Consider the following 20,067-nt stretch of genomic DNA (forward strand, 5'->3'; position numbering starts at 1 on the left):
TTCTAGTAAAGTTAACATATAGCATTATATTAGTTACAGGTGTACAATATAGTGATTCAGTAATTCTATATGTTACTCAGTGCTCATCATGGTAAGAAGTGAGTCTTCCTGGTTTTGTTTCATTTTGTTTTTTTTTTAAGGTGTATTTATTTGAGAGACAGAGAGAGAGCACGTGTTGGGGAGAGCAGAGAGAGAGCATGGGCTGGGGAGGGCAGAGAGAGAGAGAGAGAGAGAGAATCTCAAGCAGAACACAGAGCCTGATGCTGGGCTTGATCTCACTACCACAAGATCATGACCTGAGCTGAAATCAAGAGCTGGATGCTTATCCCACTGAGCTACCAAGGTGCCCCTTGGTTTTGTTTTTGATTCATGTAACTCAAATGTATATTTGGAAAAAAAACCACACAATTAAAAAATAAGTATGAAATCTTTAAAAAGTTATAATTTCTTAAAATACAGCCAGTGTTGGAAAGGACTATGGGCCCCCCTAGAATTCATAGACATACAAACACATTTATTATACTGCTTGATTGTGAGTTTCAGACTTATACAAAGACTATTAAAATTGGTAAGGACTTAGAAGTCTGCTTTTTCCAATCCTCTCCTTTTGCAGATGAATAAAAAGAGTCCTAGAAAAGCCTAGTGACTTGACCAATGTCACACAATTATTATAGCAGAGCCAGATTTTACTACAATTGACTAACTTCCAGCCAAGTGTTCCTTCCACTACTCTGCGCTCTCTAGAATATGTAAAGGATGAGTTAACTGACACATAATCTCATACCATATTGCTTAAACCTGACCCTCATAAAACTAATCGACTTGTTCCAATATTTATCATAACCCTCTTATGCCCTAGAGCTTATGTGAGGGGCTGGAGCTACAGTCAAGTCGACAAGTCAAGGAGGTCCTGCTTCTTCTGTTATCCACACTCTAGCTTCCACAGAACCTGATCCTCAAATAAGATGAGGCCAGTTAGTTGCTATGTGCTCCTGTCTGAGCTACCTCTTTTAAGTCCTAGGAGATGTTAAGACCTGCCTGGCCTCCAGATCCCTCAGCTTATGGCCTTGGCCATGGTCAGCCATCCAGAGAGCAAATGCCGGAAGTCTCACAATGGGTGTGCTGGGTCAGCCAGAACAGCAAGGCCAAATTCCCCGGTTTTCTAAGCCTTGAGGCAGCAGGGTGAAGAGGAACTAGAATGTGGATTCAAAGTGAGAGGCAATCAAGAAAATGGGAAAAGCAAGAGAGTGGAGAATGGAATGGGAGTTGTTTGGAGCCATTGTGGAGACAGAATTGTATGAGTTAGGACAGGTCATGGTAACAAATGATTCTCCAAATTTCCACTGCTGTTAACAACAAAAGTTTATTTTTTGCTCATGAAAAATCTCTAAGTTCAAGTGACTGTCCAAAGTAGCTCTCCTCTCTTCAGTGACTCAGGGATCTAGGCTTTTCCATTATATCTCTAAGATTGAGGTTTTGGGTTTACGTGGTTACAGGGATTGGGGGAAAGAGAGTTGGAGAAGGGGGTAACTAGCAGCCATGAAATTCTCCAGCTCAGAGTAACAGATAGCACTTCTGCTCCTAGCCCATTGGCTGAAACTAGTCATAAACCTCACCGGCCCTACAAGGTGGGCTGATAAGTGTGGGAGAGCTTACAGGATATTTGGGTGAGCAATACCGTTGGCCACAGGAATTACCACTGTCACAGTTTTGAATTGTCCCCACTGTCAGTGGGTTGCGTTATTTAAAAGTTGAGGCGCAAGACAAAAATAGGGCTGCAAGTGATTCCTCCTTTCTTTTCTAAGTACCCACACATCATTAACATCCATTTTTTAAATTTAGTTTTTATTTAGAGTTAAGCCAGGACAAATTTTGGTCCTTTAAAAATAACAAAGCAGTAAAAATTTCAGGACACCAAGAGATTTAGATCAGTGAGGAATTATTCTCTTGTCCTTTAGTCTCCAGTCCCAAACTATCTATCTATAGATATATATTTCTATATATATGTATATACACACACACACACACACACACACACACACACACATATGTGTGTGTATATATGTATGTAAGGTGTGTGTGTGAGTAATATATATATATGAATCAGATGTTACCTCCACAGTTTGGGGCTTCTCCTGGTGAGATTTTTTTTGGGGGGGGGGAGGCAGACACAGAGTTTTGCCCCAAAAGGAGGATGTATGGACACCTTTATTATAACTTTTCTGGCCGCAACAATGAGAGGCTGTGGTAAAAAGTCAATTCCATGTTCTTTAGCAGCAACGTTCAATTGTTACTTCACGTAATTTGGATGCAGACTATCTCATCTCTCATACTCGTAAGTGCCGTGGAGCCAGAACACACAGATGCGCATGCGCATGCACACACGCACACACGTAACGACTGCATTCACCTCTCACGGTACTCACCCAGAGTAGGTGCTCAGCCAGCGAGGGTGCACGAATGAGGACCTCGCAAGTGCCCAGTGTGCAGGATGCACTTGTGGCCCCATGGGCGGGAGGCTGCTCTGCCTTAGTGTCTCGGCCTCTCTGGTCGCTGAAGGCCCGGGTGGCGCAGCCTGGCTACCGAGAGCAGCTCAGGGGGACCCATCTCTCCTCCAACTGCCGCTGCATTCATTGAAATGGCTTATGGCATTTCCACTGTTGTGTTCATGGTGTCATTGATCTGACGCCGTTTTTATTGCTTGTATAATACCCTATTTATTCAAACCTTTTTTGTAAAAATGAGACATTTTCATTGTTTTGAAAAGGTATGTACATTTGGCCCTTGAATAACATGGGAGTTGGGGGGCTGACCTTCCCAAACAATAGAAAATCTACCTATAACTTTTGAGTCCCCCAAAACTTAACTACTCATAACCTACTATTTACTGGAAGACTTACAGATAATATATGATTATAACATCAATAATAGTCAATTAACACATATTTTGTATGTTATATGTACTAAACATTGTATTCTTACAATACAGTAAGCTGGAGAAAAGAAAACATTATTTAGAAAATCTAAGAAAGGGAAAATACATTGGTGATACTGTGTACTGTGTTTTCTGGAAAAATTTCATAGATAAGCAGACCTGCATAGCTCAACCTCTGTTGACGGGGTCAACTGTATTTAGTTATTTTAACATGCATATATGAGGTAGTTATTATATATACCAGGTGCTATTTTAAGCACTCTACAAATATGAACTAAATTCTCATAACAACCCTATAATGTATTTAAAAAAAAAAACCCCACAATGAGAGCACTATTCCTATCACTGAGGCACAGAGATGTTAAGTAATTTACCCAAGGTCACACAGCTAGTGAACAGCAAAACTAAGATTTGAACCAAAGCAGTTATCCCCTAATCCCTAGTAAAATGCCTGCAGCAAAGGGTTTTGATATGTAATTGTCTTTTTTTTTATGATTCTTTCTCTTGGTTATTTCTAACCAGATAGTGACGTCAAGTCATCGAGGTGAATCACTATCCCAGAATAAACTGTGTATAACCGGAAGACATTATGACAACTGAGATTCCACTGCTATTTGTTTATGAGTTTCCCAGAGGTGAGCTCCCTGCAAAATGTACAAAAAGTAGGTTCTAACCATGCTCACCCCTGTGCCTGGGTGGTGGGATCCACAACCCCTTCAGGTTCCTGTTATCTTCCCAAACGTTTACTCACACCTCCTGCCCCATGTTTTTCAAGTGGAAGTTTGCTGAATGGAGAGATTGGACCAGGAAGCTCATGATGGCCTATTGTGGTTTTCAGTGGAGGTGATGCTGTCCCTTCGGGGCATTTGGAAAGCAGAGAGCAGTTTTCTGGTGGTCACAGTGACTGAGTGACTCTCCCAGCATTGAGCGGACCACAGTCCAGGACTGTTGTCATGGTGAAGAATTAAGGTTCTACATAACTTCGTCTGTCCTACTGGACAATGATGTAGGTGCAAAACCTGTTTTTAATCATGTGAACCTAGACACTTACCACAAAGTTTCAAAGTTTTGGGGTTTAGGAGGGGGTTGTTTTGTGTACAGTATAATGTAAATTCCAAAGAATGTGATTTCTGTGCAAATCAAGGAAAGACTGTTCTTTCTTTCATTTGGAACTTTATCAGCGGGGTATTGACTATTCCGGTAAACACATCCCTGACACCAGCCATAGTTACCAGTAGCAGATGTCCCATGTTCCCAGTCTGTATCTGTAAGCACGTGCCCGCGCATCCGTGAAGATTTCACCTGGTGCGGGCATGGTGCCTTCCCTGAGAACTAGTAGTACTCCTTTGAATGTTGAGATACACATCATTTCATTGTGAGTTACCTTCCTTATGTCGTCTGGCTTATTTTCTGAGTTTGGAGGAATGCTGGTGAAATTCTGCACCTCTGAGTTGACTTTCTAACACAGAGATATTCCTGGTCAAACACATCATCATCATTACCATTATCAAACAATTTTCCTGAAGGTTTGGATATTACCACTAGGCAAGATCCTGATTTATTTAAAGTTATGTGTGCATATGGGCTGGGTTATCTATGGACTTCACTTCCGGAAGAGAAGCAGACCTCATAAATGGTTTTTAAAAACATCATCAGGACTGATGGATCCGAGAATGGCCTCTCGAGCACCCGCAGAGAAGGAGGCAGGGCCCGTGCAGCAAGCCCACAGGACTGTAGTGAATGAGCTAAACGGGGACAAAGCCTGCCCCAATCACAGCCCGGCTTAATTACCACGTTGCAGATAATGATGAGGTTGCTGCCGTACCCTGCGAGCAGCTGCAGGAAATCAGTCTGGCTGAGGGCGCGCTTTACCCTGGGTTGCTGGAGTCAACTTGGCTTTGATTCACAAGAGCTGGCAATCTCACTGAGTATATGACTGATCAACAGAAGTCTTCCCACTTGCAAAGCACCTGGGAAAACCTCTTGATAGGCCCACTACACGATGGGCACTTAATGAATATGTAAGAGAGGCACGATTGGATTGAAGTGGGAGACTCTGGCCTCTTCTTCTGGGTTTCGGAGGAATGTTGATGGAATTCTGCACCTCTGGCTTGATTTTCTAACCATAGAGAGGCTCCTGGTCAAACACATCATTGTCATCATCATCATCATCATCATCATCAACTGCTGAGTGTCTGATTACTATTCATAGCCGCAGTGCCCAGGACTGCTCATCTGGCTGCTTCTGGGTACGATCATTATGATTTTTATTATCCAGCACACTCATTCGACGTTCAACAAATATCTACTAAGCACCTACTCTGTGCCAGGCAGTGCCAGATGTGAACGAAACGATGTAGTTCCTACTGTCAAAGGATTCAGGAGAAAAAAGGATATTAATAAATAATTATACATTTATAGCTGATTTAATTATGAAAGAAGAGAGACATTATTTGAATACCCCACAGACACCTGAACTCATCAATCTTGGCCTTTTGCGCCCAAGCTTGCTTCTCCCTGGAAGTCCTCACCTGTTTCTCTCCAATCAGTTCCCCCATGTCAGAAAATAGTCATCTTAGCAATTGCTTCTTTCTCACTTGGCACCCCTGATACCCAGTTAATCCCCAAGTACTGCTACTTTTACCCCACAAACGTTTTATTAATGTGTCCCTTCTTTACTGTCCCCACGACCCTGTTTCTCATTGGCCTGGACACTTTCAACAACACTATGACAAGTTTAGTCTCGTCCTGACACGAATCAGAATTCAGGTATAGCGAAAAGCATCCACTCCACCCAGTATGGGTAGAAGGTGATTGCTTCGAGGGCATGAAAAGGCTTACAGAATTGTTGGAAAGCTGAAGAGACAGGTTGAGCATCTTTTAAAAAGATTTTATTCGTTTATTTGACACAGAGAGAATGAGACCACAAGCAGGGGGAGCAGCAGGCAGAGGAAGAGGGAGAAGCAGGATCTCCGCTGACACCGAGCATGGAGCCCGACTTCGGGCTGGATCCCAGGACCCCGGGATCATGACCTGAGCCGAAGGCAGACACTTAACCAACTGAGCCACCCAGGCACCCCCGGGTTGAGCATTTTAAAAGTAGCTCTGACAGCCACATTGCAAACCTGGCTACCAAGGGGCCTACTGTCTCTTTCACAGTCAGGAAGCTGTGTGCCAACGACGGAAGCCTGTGTTTCAGCGCCAGCCCCGAGCCACACCTCCACTGTCACAATCAGCATTCCAGCACAGTCAGGAAGCCATGGCAATTAGGAAACAGCCACGGTTAGAAGCAGCCGTGATCGGGAAACCACTGCCGAAAACCCTGGCCCCTCGACGAGTGGGCTGGCTGGCCCAACCAGCAGGGGCCCAGCCTCTGCCTCATTTCCACCTTCCAAATCCTGGACAAATGCTTCTGTGTGATAAAACCTGAGTCAGACCCAGAATCCCAGCTGCAATGGAGTCCTACAAGGACAGTTGGAGCTTTCTAGCCAATGGAGAGGGGGAACATAGGAAGGCTCTCCAAGAGAAGTTTAGAATAAACGTGCTAAGTGCACTACATCGACCATACCTTCCTAATGGTCACCAGAGTGAAGTCTCGGAAATGTAAATCTGACCATATTGCTCTTCTGCTCTTCACTGTTCACCACAGCCTATAAAATGAAGCCCAAGTTCCTTAGCCTGACGTCTCTTCCATCATACCCCCCAGCCACTCACACTCGACTCTCTAATAGCACTCTGGGCTCTGGTAGGACCCCCTGTCTTTGTTCCTGCGGTCCCCTCTGTCTGGAATGTACTTCCCACTTTGCCTGGCTCACTTTAACTCATCCTTCCAGACTCAGTTCACGTATACCAGGAAGCCCTTCTTGAACCTTAGTGGCTATGCACTACCATGGCAGCTTTTCTGGGCATGCCTAGACCTTGAAATTATCTGCTCCTATTTCTGCTTCTGCCATTAGATATGTGTTCTTTTGGAGCAGGAATGAATGCATTTTTGTACTTTCAGTGCCTGGCACCGTACGTGGCCCTAAGTACACACTAAATAAAATTTGGTTGAACTAAAAGGAATGAGACTGAACTAAGCATGTCTTCAGTTGGATTCTCCAGGAATCGGACTCTGAGGCAGTGTTCACAGGCAGGTAGTTTGTTAATAGTATGTTGAAGAATCCACCGCTGCAGGGGAGCAGGAAGGTAAGTGAGAGAGTGAAGAAAGTGTGGTTGGGTAGAGGGAGGTGTTGAACTGTGGTATAGTGGTGATAGACCTCAGCCAGCGCCACAGTGAGTGCAAGAGCTGGAAAGATGCTTAGAGTTGTCCCACCTTGAAGCAAGAGAGCTGTGTCTTTATATCCCCCTGTTAACTAGTCATTGGATGTGGGAGAGAGGGTGTCACCTTGGTCTTAGCAACACCCTTCACCTGAGGGCAATTCCCAGAAGGTGGCTGCATCAATCGGAGTTTGATCAAGAAGGAGAACCCCTATGATAAATGGGTGAATGGAAGGATGGAGGGATGGATGATAGAGAGCTTTTGTAGTTGATTTAATTATGAAAAAAAATAAGATATATAATATGGTATTTACTCATTTATTGTAGGCATCTGGTTTATGCTATCCTGGGAGCTGGTTACACTGTTTCTGTGCGACTGCTCTTTCTGGATCTGGTGCTAGAGCCTGAAGTCTATAGGACAGATGGTCAGAATAGAAGATGGAAGTGAGGTAGGGTAGTAGGAAAAATTGGAACCTATGAGGTTAAGCTGGAACCCAAGAGAATGGGCTGGAATCCATGTCGGTCTCTTTATCCAAGCCACCATCTTTTAGCCAAAGGGTGTGGAGAGAAGCTAGTACCCTTCACAGAGAGCAGAGACCTTTCAGCTGCCAACATGGCCAGCTTCGGGAGAAATGAGTACCTCAGCACTGAAGCAGGGTCTTGGATAGAGAGCCACAGGAAAGCACTGTACAAAGAACACCATTCAGCAATATTTCTTCCCTCTTGGGCCTCTCTAACCAAAGGCCTCACAACCAAGGATGACCAAATCTGCCCTGGAAAACTAGTACATCACATCTAGTCAATGTATATCAAATGAAATAAAAATTAAACCGGTCAACAAATACCTACTATCACCTACTATGAAATTTGAGGTGAAAGAAAAGAAAATAAGATACTTCCAAGGGCCAGCGGGGTGAGATAGGGACAAGGAATCAAGTTTATAAACATGGGTGATATGATGTAGTTTTGATGAGGGAAGTGGAGGTTTGGAAGATGAAAGTCTTGGAAATATTAACAGAAAAGTAATATATTCTCCACTTACATTTCTGCCAGGAACTCCTAAGAAATCTTTTTATTCATCCTTCTTCCAGCCCTTCCCACTCCTGGGCCATCGTCTTGGTCAAGAATGACGCTGTGTCATTCTTTCCCACTCCTTGCCCATGGCAGAAATCGCTAATCAGTGAAGGCCTTCTTTCCTGATATGCCCAGATGAGGTTTCAGAATTCTTCTTAGCGCAGCTCTCTAGACAGCCCTACCACCTGACTGGATGGAGCTCAGCAGTCCTCTTAAAAAAAAAATGCCCATGTCTCACACCATCTTTACCCGCAATGGCAGAGCTAGAAACTTACAATTCTACTTTCTGCATCCCCGGCCTTAGTGTCAGAAGGCAGAGGGGAAAGACTGGAGATCTTTGATGCAGTTTTTCTAATTTCTCCCCCACACTGTGGTCCTCCTTCTCAGAGATGTGGATTTAGGATCAGTGGGAACAAAGGCAAATGTTGGGGATAAGCCCATCTGCTATTTTCTGAATAATTGTTCTGGAGAAGCAGAATGGGAAAGGAATTGGGGGAAAGGCAAAATAAGATAACTATATATGCAAACATAACAGGGGAACTTCGGTTTTCATTAGTAATGATTATGAAAAAGATAGATTTAGAGCTCTACCTTGCTTTTAGCAATGGATAGATGTGAATTAAATATTGAAAATCAACCTATTGGCTTGGATGATCATTTCAGAAAACTTAGTTCTGATTTATTAACTTAATATTTTAACAATGCATTCATAGTGCATTCCTCTGGCCTTATTCCCCAATTTTCTGTACGCAAGCATTTAAATGTTAAAGAATGTTAAGGAATCTCTTTGTAAGGCAAATGATTCCTTTGTAGTGTAAATAACTCCCTCAGTTTATCTAATATTGATACTACCTGCTGCTATTATAGAAATTTATAGTTTTCAAAGCATTACTATGCTTGAATGTATTTGATCATCCAAATGACTGTAGGGTTAAGTGTGGGGCTGCTGTTACTCCTGTTCTCTGAAGAAGAAACAGGAAGTGTATTTTAGAAGTGTTTTGCCGAACTAAGTTTACATGATTTAACTTGTTAGTAGCAGTTAAGACTTGGTTCCATGTCATCTGACTTGTGGCCAAAATTGACTGTGTTTTTCATTGCAGTGTATTATGTCAAGTTACAAGTTTGCTTGTTTGCTTGTTTGTTTGTTTGTTAAGTAGGCTCCCTGCGGGGCTTGAACTCAGGACCCTGGGATCAAGACCTTAGCTGAGATCAAGAGTTGGATGCTTAACCGAGCTATCCAGATGTCCCATCTGCTTTTCTTTGAAATTTTTAAAGTTTTATTTTATTTTATTTATTTATTTGACAGAGGGAGAGAGATCACAAGTAGGCAGAGAGGCAGGCAGAGAGAGAAGGGGAAGCAGGCTCCCCGCTGAGCAGAGAACCCGATGTGAAGCTCGATCCCAGGACCCTGAGATCATGACCTGAGCTGAAGGCAGAGGCTTAACCCACTGAGTCACCCAGGCGCCACTGCTTGTTTATTTTTTAAGGTGACATCAGCTATATCAAGTACTCTGGATTCAAGTATATTCCAAAATGATCACCCTGCAGAAGAACTGAACTATGTTCTTATTCAGTGGTTGCAATCTTTGGTCTAGAATTCCAAGCTGGATTCCCCAGAATTTTACCTTGCTTTGATTTATCTCAGATGCTTCTTAAAAATGTAGATCCTGGGGCGCCTGGGTGGCTCAGTCAGTTAAGCATCTGCCTTTGGCTCAGGTCATGATCCCAGGGTCTGGGATCAAGCCAGGCATTGGGCTCCCTGCTCAATGGGGAATCTGTTTCTGTCTTTGCCTCTGCCCACTCCCTCTCCAAATTGTACTCTTGTGTTCCATCTCCCTCTCTCTCTCAACTAAGTAAATAAAATCTTTTAAAAGAAATGGAGGTTCTGGGTCCCACCTAAGACCCATAAAATTTGAATCTCTGGGGTGGCGGAGGGAAAACATCTGCATTTTAACAGGGTTTTTTCAACTGATCCTAAAAGACAGTAACGTTTGAGAATCACTGGTTGAATGTACCTGTCCTCAGATGGCACCCACGCCCATCATAATCTTTGATAACGCAGTAGCCAGACTCAGAAAGCTAACGTGTAGCCATCAGCTATAGATCATACTAAATGTACCATTACACTCAGAATGTGCAGATTGATGTGGGTCTTTGTCTATAGAAATATGGTGATCAGACGGACCGAATGGATTTTTATTACAGCATTGTTTGCCACGAGAAAACCATTAAATAGCTTTTCTATCTTTTCTTAGATACATACCAAGGAAAATGATGAATCCCCTGGGACTGTCTTGAGACCTTCACTTGGTAGGTTTTATTAGCTTTTGAGGAAGGTTGTGGGGATCAACTTTTGGGGAACCCAGAAGTTTAATGTGGCAGGAACAACACTTAGGGGCTCAGCAAGCCCGTTTCTCATTTTCCTGGCAGCACCAGAATGCTAAAGTCCAGTCTCTTTGCGAGTAGATGGGTCCATGGGACTAGTTCCCACTCTGGAATATGACAGGGCATGTGGTGTAGTCTGGTGGTGAGAGCTAGGATGTCTTATTCACGAGACTGCTCTTTCTTCATGCTGGAGTGAAGAGCCCCTAGCCTTGGAGGTAATGCCAGAGACACAAGGTGGAGGAGCCTGGGTCCCTAATGACCAGGTGGCAGAGAGCCTGCCACCTTCCCCTCACCCCCAGCTTCCAACTCATGTTGGACTATGATGTCTGTGATGCTAAAGAAAAATAACATTTGGGCCTAAGCCACCACCAAGCTTTGGGTGTTGGTTATGGCAGACCACTGGCTCTGACCAACATGGATAGCTCCTCCAGTGTTCCATCCTTCTCCCTCTTTTCAGCTTCCCAGGGGGCAGTCTCGAGACCTAAGGCATCCATGCTGACTGTCTTCCGCCCACTCTCTGTGCCTTCCCTCTTAACACTTAGAAACCAATCCCTTCCTCATCCCCGTGCTGCTCCCCAGAACCTATGCTCATTTTCTGGTCTGCAGTGAAATTTTGCATGGAAAATGTGGACCGCGATGAACCATCAATGCAAAGCCTATTTATTTTCCATCTGTCTGCTGACATTTAAATTCAATATTTAACCAAAAGGGAAGAAAGTGGGGACAGATCCCTCCAACACAAATTTTCAAGATCTGGTTCCCCAAGATGTCGAAATGTAGAAACTGAATAAAAGGCTGCCCGTTGAAGGTGACCTGTTTGATAATTGTGTCCCAGAGTTGACCTGTCCTTCCCAAACCCAGCTTCAGTTCCTAGGTGGCATGTAAGGGGTCTCCACGGGCCAAATATCTATCTTAATATTATGGTGACAGAAATTGCATTTGGGAAGTTTTTCCAATGTTAACTCCAAACATTACCTTCCCTGGAGCTCTTGGGTGTGCAGCAGCATCTTTCTGGCATGGAAGGGAATGAGCTTGGTGAACAGAGGGGGCAGGGAGAAATGCCCCAGACCTCTATGTGACCTTGAGTGAGTTCATTAATCTTTCTGGGCCTTAGTTGTTGCACCTGCAAAACAGGGATGGCATCAGGCCTTACCTGAGAAGTCTATTGTATGAGACCAGGACTACAAAGTCTTAGTGTCTGACATCTAGGAAGTGTTGAGAAGGGCCAGTGGTTGTGGCGGTAATCCTGCTTGTGTTGTTCTGATCACATCTGGATTTCTTCTGCTCCTGTTTGTGGTGGCTGTCCAGCTGCTCCACCAGAAGACCTTGTCCCTAGCTACAGGTAAACTACAACTTTCTAGGTTTTTAAAGATGGAAGGGACCTTTGTGAAGTCCCTCATTGTACAGGTGAGGGACCTGCGGCCCAGAGAGGTGAAGGGGGACACCTCAGGGACTTGATGATGTCAGCAGTAGAATGTGCTCTCAGCCACCCAACACCTCCATAGGGCTTCCCCTGCAGCCCTCAGGTTCTGAAAGTAGGCTTCCTCGATTCGAATGCTGCTTGGTCTGTTATTAACAGTAGAGTCACAGGAAGGACGCTTCGCCTCAACGTGCCCCAACGTGTCCTTGTCTACAAAGTGTGTAGAATAATTGGTGGTATGTCACACAGTTTTGAAGAGAATTGACTGGAACAGTCTCTGGTTCATAGAAAACCCTCCATAAGGTTTAACTTTAACTGTGCTTAGCAGTCCAAGCCCGGGAGGCACAGGCAGAGCCTGCCTTCACATCTAGAACCAGAGAACGTGAACATCCCCTAGACCACAGCTCCACGAACATCTGAGACTCCATGGGCTGAGGCTGATCTATGACCCTAACAGTCTTTAGCATTTCTAGTGAGTTTCCCCTAGCAGCTCTGCTGAGTGACACAGCCTAATCCTTCCTGCCAGCTTTACAAAATCAATCTAAAACGACTTCATGAGGATGACAGGCCAGGATTAGCAGTCATTTCTGATGGACAGGAAAATGGAGACCCAGAGAGAGTGAACCCCGTGTCTTTCCTTGTGCAAGCTGAGTCAGTGACAAAGACACAGTCAGGGCTGAGCCCTCCTGGGCCATGCTTAGGAGCCCAGGGGCTTCCTATGAGCCCCACTCCCCCCCCCCACACACACATCTGCCCTCCCACTTTCAACCTTGGACACCCTGACATGTGTGGGTCTAGAATGCCAAGCTGGACTCCCCAGGACCTCCCCTTGCTTTGAACTTGTCACAGACAAAACGTGCTACAGTCAAAAAACGGCAGCAGAGTCCATAGAACTCAGTCTGCAGAGAATCCTCCATCTGCCAGAAGCGGGGTCAATGGAGGAGAGGGAAAATGCTGCCACAAACACTCTTAAGCCCTGGTTGATAATGAGAAGACGAAAGGCACGAGAGGTCTTTCCCTGGGACCTGAACTTGATACTTGCGAAAACAGATCGGGTAGCCTTAGACTACTTGCCCCAATCATAAAAGCGATCACAGTGGTCACAGAGCTGGATTTTTCTAAAGTGGAAATCGCAGGCCTCCCTTCTCACTGCTCTTGCCTCCGCCCTCTTTCCCAGGCTCCTCCTCTCCCAGCAGTGAACGCTTGGCCAAGTCTCCACTTGTAACTTGCGTGATCCCTTTAGGGAAGTCAGGGGCATGGGGACAGGGGCGGCGGTTTCTAACCAGAGCCACCTAATTTCAAGCACTTCTGCTGTTCCGGGTTCTCCACACACACACCCCCCCCCCCCATCTCTCAGTTTCAGCTTTTGCAACAGGATGGGTCCCCTCTTTCTGTAACTACCTGAGAATGGTCTCTTCCTGGCCCAAGACCCACAGTCTGCTCTCGGTGAGCAGTCAAGCACAGCCTGAGGAGACAGCCTCATCATTTCACCTTCCTTACAGGGAATTTCAGCCTCACAGAAACAGCCTCAAACTCAGCCCTGGGTTTGCTGCCTCCTGCTCTCCCCCACTCTGAAAGTGGGACTTATTGTAGGCTGAGATTACAGGTGGCAATTTGGAGGCCCAAGGGTAGCCCTGTAATGACAACACGGGGTACTAGACCTGACCCTGGGGACCCCCCACATCCTGGCACTCCCTCATCTCCCCTCTTCTTATTCAGTGATCCGGGATGATGATCCTGGGGAGAAATGATGTGAAGCCACGTAGGCAGCATCTGGAAGCAGTCCCCAGGCTTCAGTGGCAAATAAAAAGCGGGCTCCGAGGAGGCCTTGTGACCTGCAGGACATGCTACTGCCCATCTCGCCCATCGCCCACACTGTGGACCATTTGTAAGAGACAAAGGAGAAAAGCCATGACAACGCCAGGATTGTCTCCGTTTTGTTAGCAAAGACGAGATAAGCAAAACATTCCCTCTATAAAATTCAATTAATTTTTTTGTTGGCTAATTCGTTTAGCCTTGTTTATCACAGAGGCTGAGATGTCAAATCGCGGGGGACGGCACTCCCCCCCACTGCCACGTGGTGCACAATGAAGAAACAAGCATCCCTGACCAAGGTCACCCATCCGTCACATGGCGCCATGGCCTGCCTCCGGAGCCGCTTCTGGGGGCTGTGAGCCGTTTGCTCAGACTCTTTCCAGGCTCCTGCCAGCTCACTTCCCAGGGAGTACCTCTCGCCCTGCACCAGGCTTTCTGCTCCCTGATCCCCCTCTTTCCTCCTGCCCTCCTGCCTAGGGAAAGACCTCCCCCACCCTCTTTTTTATTAAAGGAGTTTTGCAATTGAAAAGCTAGATTCTCTGTGCAGAGAATTTTCTGGAAATCTTGTAGCCTGGACCCTTTTGCCCAAGGCAGCTGAATGTTAAAGAGATTAGTTAATTAAGTCTCATAACACTGTCCTCGCTGTCTATTCCCTCTCCAGGCCAAGAAACAAAAGAATAGGTACATCCGGTTGAGGCCAAAGGACAAGACAGTGGGGAAAGAAATTCCTCCTGTCCTAGGATTGAATGTCTCAAGTCTTCTAAGGAAAGACTGGATTCCAGTTTTTTTAGGCATCTGAGAGCTGGGTTGTCTTGGGTGGAGGAGGCTGTATGCTGGACTCAATTTAGAAGGCCTGAAAACAAGCCTGGTTCTGCTCCTTCCAAGCTGTGTGACTTTGGGCAATACCCTCAGTCCTTTGAGCCTCGGTGTCTCCATGTAAAGAACCGAGCTTTAATATCTACCTCATAGGTTGCTGGAAGAATGATCTATAAGAAGGTATATGAAAGTGCTGTGGAAATGTTTGTACCCGTTGGGTCCCGTGGGCCTCGAAGAGGCAGGTAGTCGATTTGCTGAGGCTTCCCTCGGAGTCCCGGGGTCCAGCCAAGAAATAGCCCTAGAAGTCAAGTGAAAACTCCAGAGCTAGCCCAGAGCTGAAACCCTCACCTCAGAGGATGTGTGGCCATCTTTCGGTCCTTTCCTTTGGAAAATGACACAACTCTTTTTGTGTGTCTTAAAAAAATAACTTTTTAAAAGACATACTCAGGTAAATTTGTTCCTCAGATTTTAAAAGCCTAATTTCTGAAGCTGACCTCTCCATCTGAAGTAACCTGAATGTGCTCGAATGCCTCCTTTGTGCCGCTTTGACACACTTCTGTGGAGATGCCATCCACGGTTTGCATTAACAGTCGCCTTCGAGATTATGAGCCAGGGACAGAGTGGGCTTTCAAGGTACGCTAATTGAGAAAAGTGCAATTTAGGCAAAGCATTCACGTGCTTGAATGAAGGACAGGAACTGTCAAAGCTGCTGCCGCTGACAAGAAATTGATGTCCCCATTGCTATTTACCTAGCAGAAATTAGTCCTCAAAGATCAGCCTTAGCAAAAGGGATGGAGAGGCAGGTGGTTGGGGGAAGAAAATTAATTTCATGGAAGGAGTTTTCCCGTTTGTCATTTGCATCCCCCTCTGACGCTCTCCTTCTCATAGTTTGCTTCGTGGGTCTGTGCTGGTTACCTCAGGAAATCGGATCGAGCCTCAACGCAGAGCATAAAATACCAGAAGCATTCCCAAAGAGGGCAAGGGACACCCAGCAGAGACCCAGATCCCTCATGAGAAACTGAAATCTGAGAACAGCATGAATGTACCTTGAGCAGAAGGGCTTAGTGGTGACTGTTGGCAGGGCAGATCCCCTCTGCTTGCTTTAGGGCATCTGTCCCAGCCACTCTTGGCAGAGAAAGAAGCGAAATCACTAGGATTGGAGGAAAGCCCTTGGCGTAGTCCAGCAACCCCCTGCTTCTCAGAGCCCCCATCCTGGGATGTAGGAAGACCCAACAACTCAGCGAGACTGTGGGGTCCCTCTTGAGACTGATTGACAGGTCCAAACACATCTGAGATAAGGCAGGGCTGGAGGGCTCCTGGTCGACCCCTCAGTCTCTCCTCAGGGAAACAGGGAAACAGACATGCTTTGCTGTGATCACTGGGCTTAAAAGGCTATACCTCTCCTCTCTGTTTCAACAACAAAAGAATGTTGAGCCTTCAATCCTGGCCTCTTGGTTTCACTAGACTCTAGATCCCTCTGCAACTACACTCTTTTTTGATGGTGACCATTTTTACATCAGTCCCTTACATGCCAGAAATTAGCACCCCAGCATAAGCAGATGTTTGTGACAGAAAGTGTCCCCAGTAAATTCCATATCATTGTTCAGTCATCGCAACTGCTGGGTGTGAGTTCATTCAACAGGTCTTGGCTTTTGGTGGCCGAGCCCGTGTTGGGTGGGGGTGTTGTTCATAAGCCCCTTTGGGAATCTGATGAAAGCTAAAGATTCCAGTTACAGAAAAATGAACACACATGCTAAAATTTGTGTATAATATCATGGGGTTCACACATTCTTTGGACTTCTGATTAAGAATTCTAACTTCAGTTGTTTTTAAACTTGGGGTGGCACCTAGATCTCTGTCACCTGTCCTTGGACCAGGAGGACATCTGCAGAGCATTTTGGTAAAGTCAATGATTATCTACCCACTCAACCCCCTCAGCTTGGGCAGGGCGAATGCCCTTGTCGATGCGTTTCTCTTTGCTCTTTAGGGAAACAGTGCTTTTACTGGTAACAGGACCCTCAGCTATAAATGAATGGATACAGACCATGGAGTGTGTGTATGTAGGGAGACATCGAGAAAAAAAAAAAAATCATTCCTCTCACCCACTAGATAACAATGAAATCTGATGGAAATTGGTTTTTGGGTGTAGGGCTTTAAAAATAAAAATATATACGGTATTTTCATGAACAACTTCTTAAAATTTCTCCAAATGGTTTTCTACCATGATTCAGCATCATCCACAAACACCCAAACTGTCAAATACCTACTCTAAGACTGTGCCTTTTCCTTGAAGGTTAGTTCCCAAGGGAGCTGTAGAAAAACATTCATGAAATACTTGAAGGGGTTGGGATTTCTAGTCCAGAGAAAAGATTGTCCAGTGATTTCTGACCTGTCCCTATGCTCATTTATAGGGATTTAGAAACTCCAGTTACTTGGCTGTGGAGTCAGAACTCATAGAGGTAAGGGGACCCCTGGGATGATGGCACCATTCTAGGACAATTTCTTTGAACTGGGTGCTGAGGAAGAGTGAAAAGATTTGCAGAGAAAAACAGAGGCAAGTGCCAGGTGGACAGGGAGGAGAAAGAGTAGTCTCAGTGCCTGTGGCCAGCTAGGAAGAGTCCCCCCATCTTGTTGTATATGCTGCTTTTCCCAACATGAGGTGGGGTCTGTCTGCTCTCCCCTTGATGTCCAGTGTGCCTTCTGACTGGCTTTGACCAGTAAAAAAGTGTCAAGAACGATGCTGTATGACTTCCAGAAAAGGTCTTTAGAGGACTTAAAGTTTCTGTTTCAAACTCTTGGAACCCCATCACCATGGGAAGACGTTTGGACTAGGTTACTGCATGATCAAAGCCCACGAACCAGCGAGAATTTATGTGAAGAAGAACAGAGAGACCCCAGCCCAAGCCCACAGGAAGGCCCAGACCCATGAGTAAGGCTGTCTTCAATCCTCCAGCTCTGGTCCAGCCACCTCAGCTGATACCCTGAGAAGGGAGGGAGCCAGCCACCCTAGCCAGCCCACGTCTGAGCCATCCCAGCTGAAGCCCCAGACATTGTAGAACAGAGACAAACCATCCATCCTGAGCCTTGACCCACAAAGTCACAAGGAAACAAAGTGGTGTTGTTTTAAGTCACTGGGTTTGGGGTAGTTTGCTCCTCACCAAACTGCTACTCAATATCCCGTCCTCTCTCATCTTTACCAACAGGAATCAGATTGTGCTCCAGGTAGCAGTATGTCTACTTAAAAACAAAACAAAACAAAACCACAAACAAAAACCAAAACCAAAACAAAACAAAACAAAAAAAGAAAGAAAGAAAAAAAAAACCAAACCAAAACAAAACAAAACATAAAAAACAAAATCCTTTTTGCTCTTTCTTTCAGCTGACCTTTCTTTCACCTTTCTTCCAGGTGACCACCACTGGGTAGAAACTCTGGGAGAACTTTCCAAAAGGTTTCTTGTTACTAGAAGCCTTTTGCCCCTCTGCCCCTCCCTCTTCTTCTGGACTAGGACACAGATGCTGTGCTTGGATGGGCAGCAGCCATCTTGCAGCAACGAGGATAAATGTCCCACCTCTGGACTCCTAAGGACAGGAATGACTGCCTACTACAAAACTGTTCCATGAGAGAAATAAACCTTTTGATCGTTTAAGCCAACATTATGGTTTTACTTTGAGTTATTGTTTTGTTGGGTTTATTTTTAAGATTTTATTTATTTATTTGACAGAGAGAGATCACAAGTAGGCAGAGAAGCAGGCAAAGAAAGAGGGGAAAGCAGGCTCCCCAACAAGTAGAGAGCCTGATGTGAGGCTCAATCCTAGAACCCTGAGATCATGACCTGAGCCAAAGGCAGAGGCTTAACCCACTGAGTCACCCAGGCGTCCGAATTTTGTTTTGTTGGGTTTTTGCTCTTTGTTTGTTTTGGTCATTTACAAGTTACAAATTCCTTTCCCTCATGAGACCCCACTGCTTTTCTACCATTGGATTCTGTGAGATACCCCTGTATCTTCAAGTTTTTTATTTCCTATCTTCCCATAGCTTGTGCAGGTTTCTGTTGCCAGCAATCAAGCAATCCCTTGACAGGACAAGGATGTTTGAATCAAGGTTAAGAAGAAAGAGTTTGCAAAGACTGTGTTCTCTTTCACTGATGGCAAAACCAAGAAAACCATTTGTCAATAGTGGAAGAGTTGAGGGCTATGAATGGCGTAGGTCATGAACCACTGGAAAGGTGCTTGGGGGTCTTTCACCAACCTCCTTTCTCAGAAATCATTTGAGCAAGATGGGCAGCTGCCTTTAGGGGCTGGGTTGGTTAGGTATGGCCATCCCTGTAGACAACGGCATCAGAGCTCAAACTGGATATGTGACATGGGATGTCTTTGTGAAATCAACAGTTGGGTCAAGCAAAGAGTTACAGACATCTCCTGGCCCTCTGTCTGCATTTTGTTGAGGTCTCAAAGGAGAAATCATGAAGCTGAAGGAACCCTGGACATGGCCCCTCTATTGGTTTTCTATGTCCGTGGGCTCCAGTGTTTTGCTTGATGACATAGGATGGAGTTGGCCCATTAACATTCATTAGTTCTGGTTTCTTGGAAGTATTTTCTCCACCAAATCCTCCAATTGTGGGTTTCCTCTTTTCTGCCTTATTGAAGAAGTGGGGTAAGATTTTTAGATTTGACGCTTGCCACCTGTAGGGGAGACTGATCCTGGGTAAGGTTTTGTCAACACTGCTGCAGAACGTGTAGACTCTGAGGGTTCTGGGTCAGTTTTGATGTGGTTTCTAGGTAATACTAGTTCAGCCCTCCTGCTATGGGCAGGGATGGACTTCCTAAAATCCAGGGCTAAGCCCCATCCTGAGAGGCTGGTAGATCCCAAGTGTGCTGCTTCCTGTGAGGAAAGGACACTGTTCTTTGCGCTCCTCCTTTCCAGTTTGGAAAAGGCCTCCAAGCAAAACAAGCATGCATTTCCTTCATGGGACTGCTGAAAGCTCCCCTCCTCCCGTTTTTCACACAACCACGAACTTCCTTCCAAAGGATCTATCAGTATTTAAATGTCATCTCAATGGTAGCAGAAATTTTTAACTTGTTCCTTATTTGAGGGGAGGATGGGGAAAGAGGAGTAGAAAATTTGATAGTTCTTTTTTAAAAATGCCTTACGTTAAAGCATTTTCTGAAAGATGTTGGTTTGTTACTATCCAGCATTCGACCCCAAGAGAAAATTGCATCCTGATGGAAAACTGGAAATTCATTTCCAAGCACTAAATTGTAGACATTTATCTGAAAAGATGCTCAGCGTGTGCTTTTAACTGAAAAAATGTGGGTTACAAAACTGTGCATAGAATGATATTAATTTTGCCTAAAGAGAAGAAAA

At 45.1% G+C, this 20,067-nt stretch overlaps 1 long non-coding RNA gene across 1 annotated transcript; it reads left to right on the top strand.

The window, feature by feature from the left end:
• Positions 1-2,399: 2,399 nt before the first annotated feature.
• LOC116584338 lies at positions 2,400-18,351 on the top strand. Its single transcript, XR_004283166.1, has 6 exons — positions 2,400-2,418; positions 3,458-3,570; positions 6,939-7,123; positions 10,525-10,579; positions 17,117-17,164; positions 18,112-18,351. It is a non-coding gene; the product is annotated as an uncharacterized LOC116584338 (long non-coding RNA).
• Positions 18,352-20,067: the final 1,716 nt, after the last annotated feature.

This window comes from Mustela erminea, chromosome 2 (genome assembly GCF_009829155.1).
Source record: "Mustela erminea isolate mMusErm1 chromosome 2, mMusErm1.Pri, whole genome shotgun sequence".
In the NCBI taxonomy this organism is placed as follows: domain Eukaryota; kingdom Metazoa; phylum Chordata; class Mammalia; order Carnivora; family Mustelidae; genus Mustela; species Mustela erminea.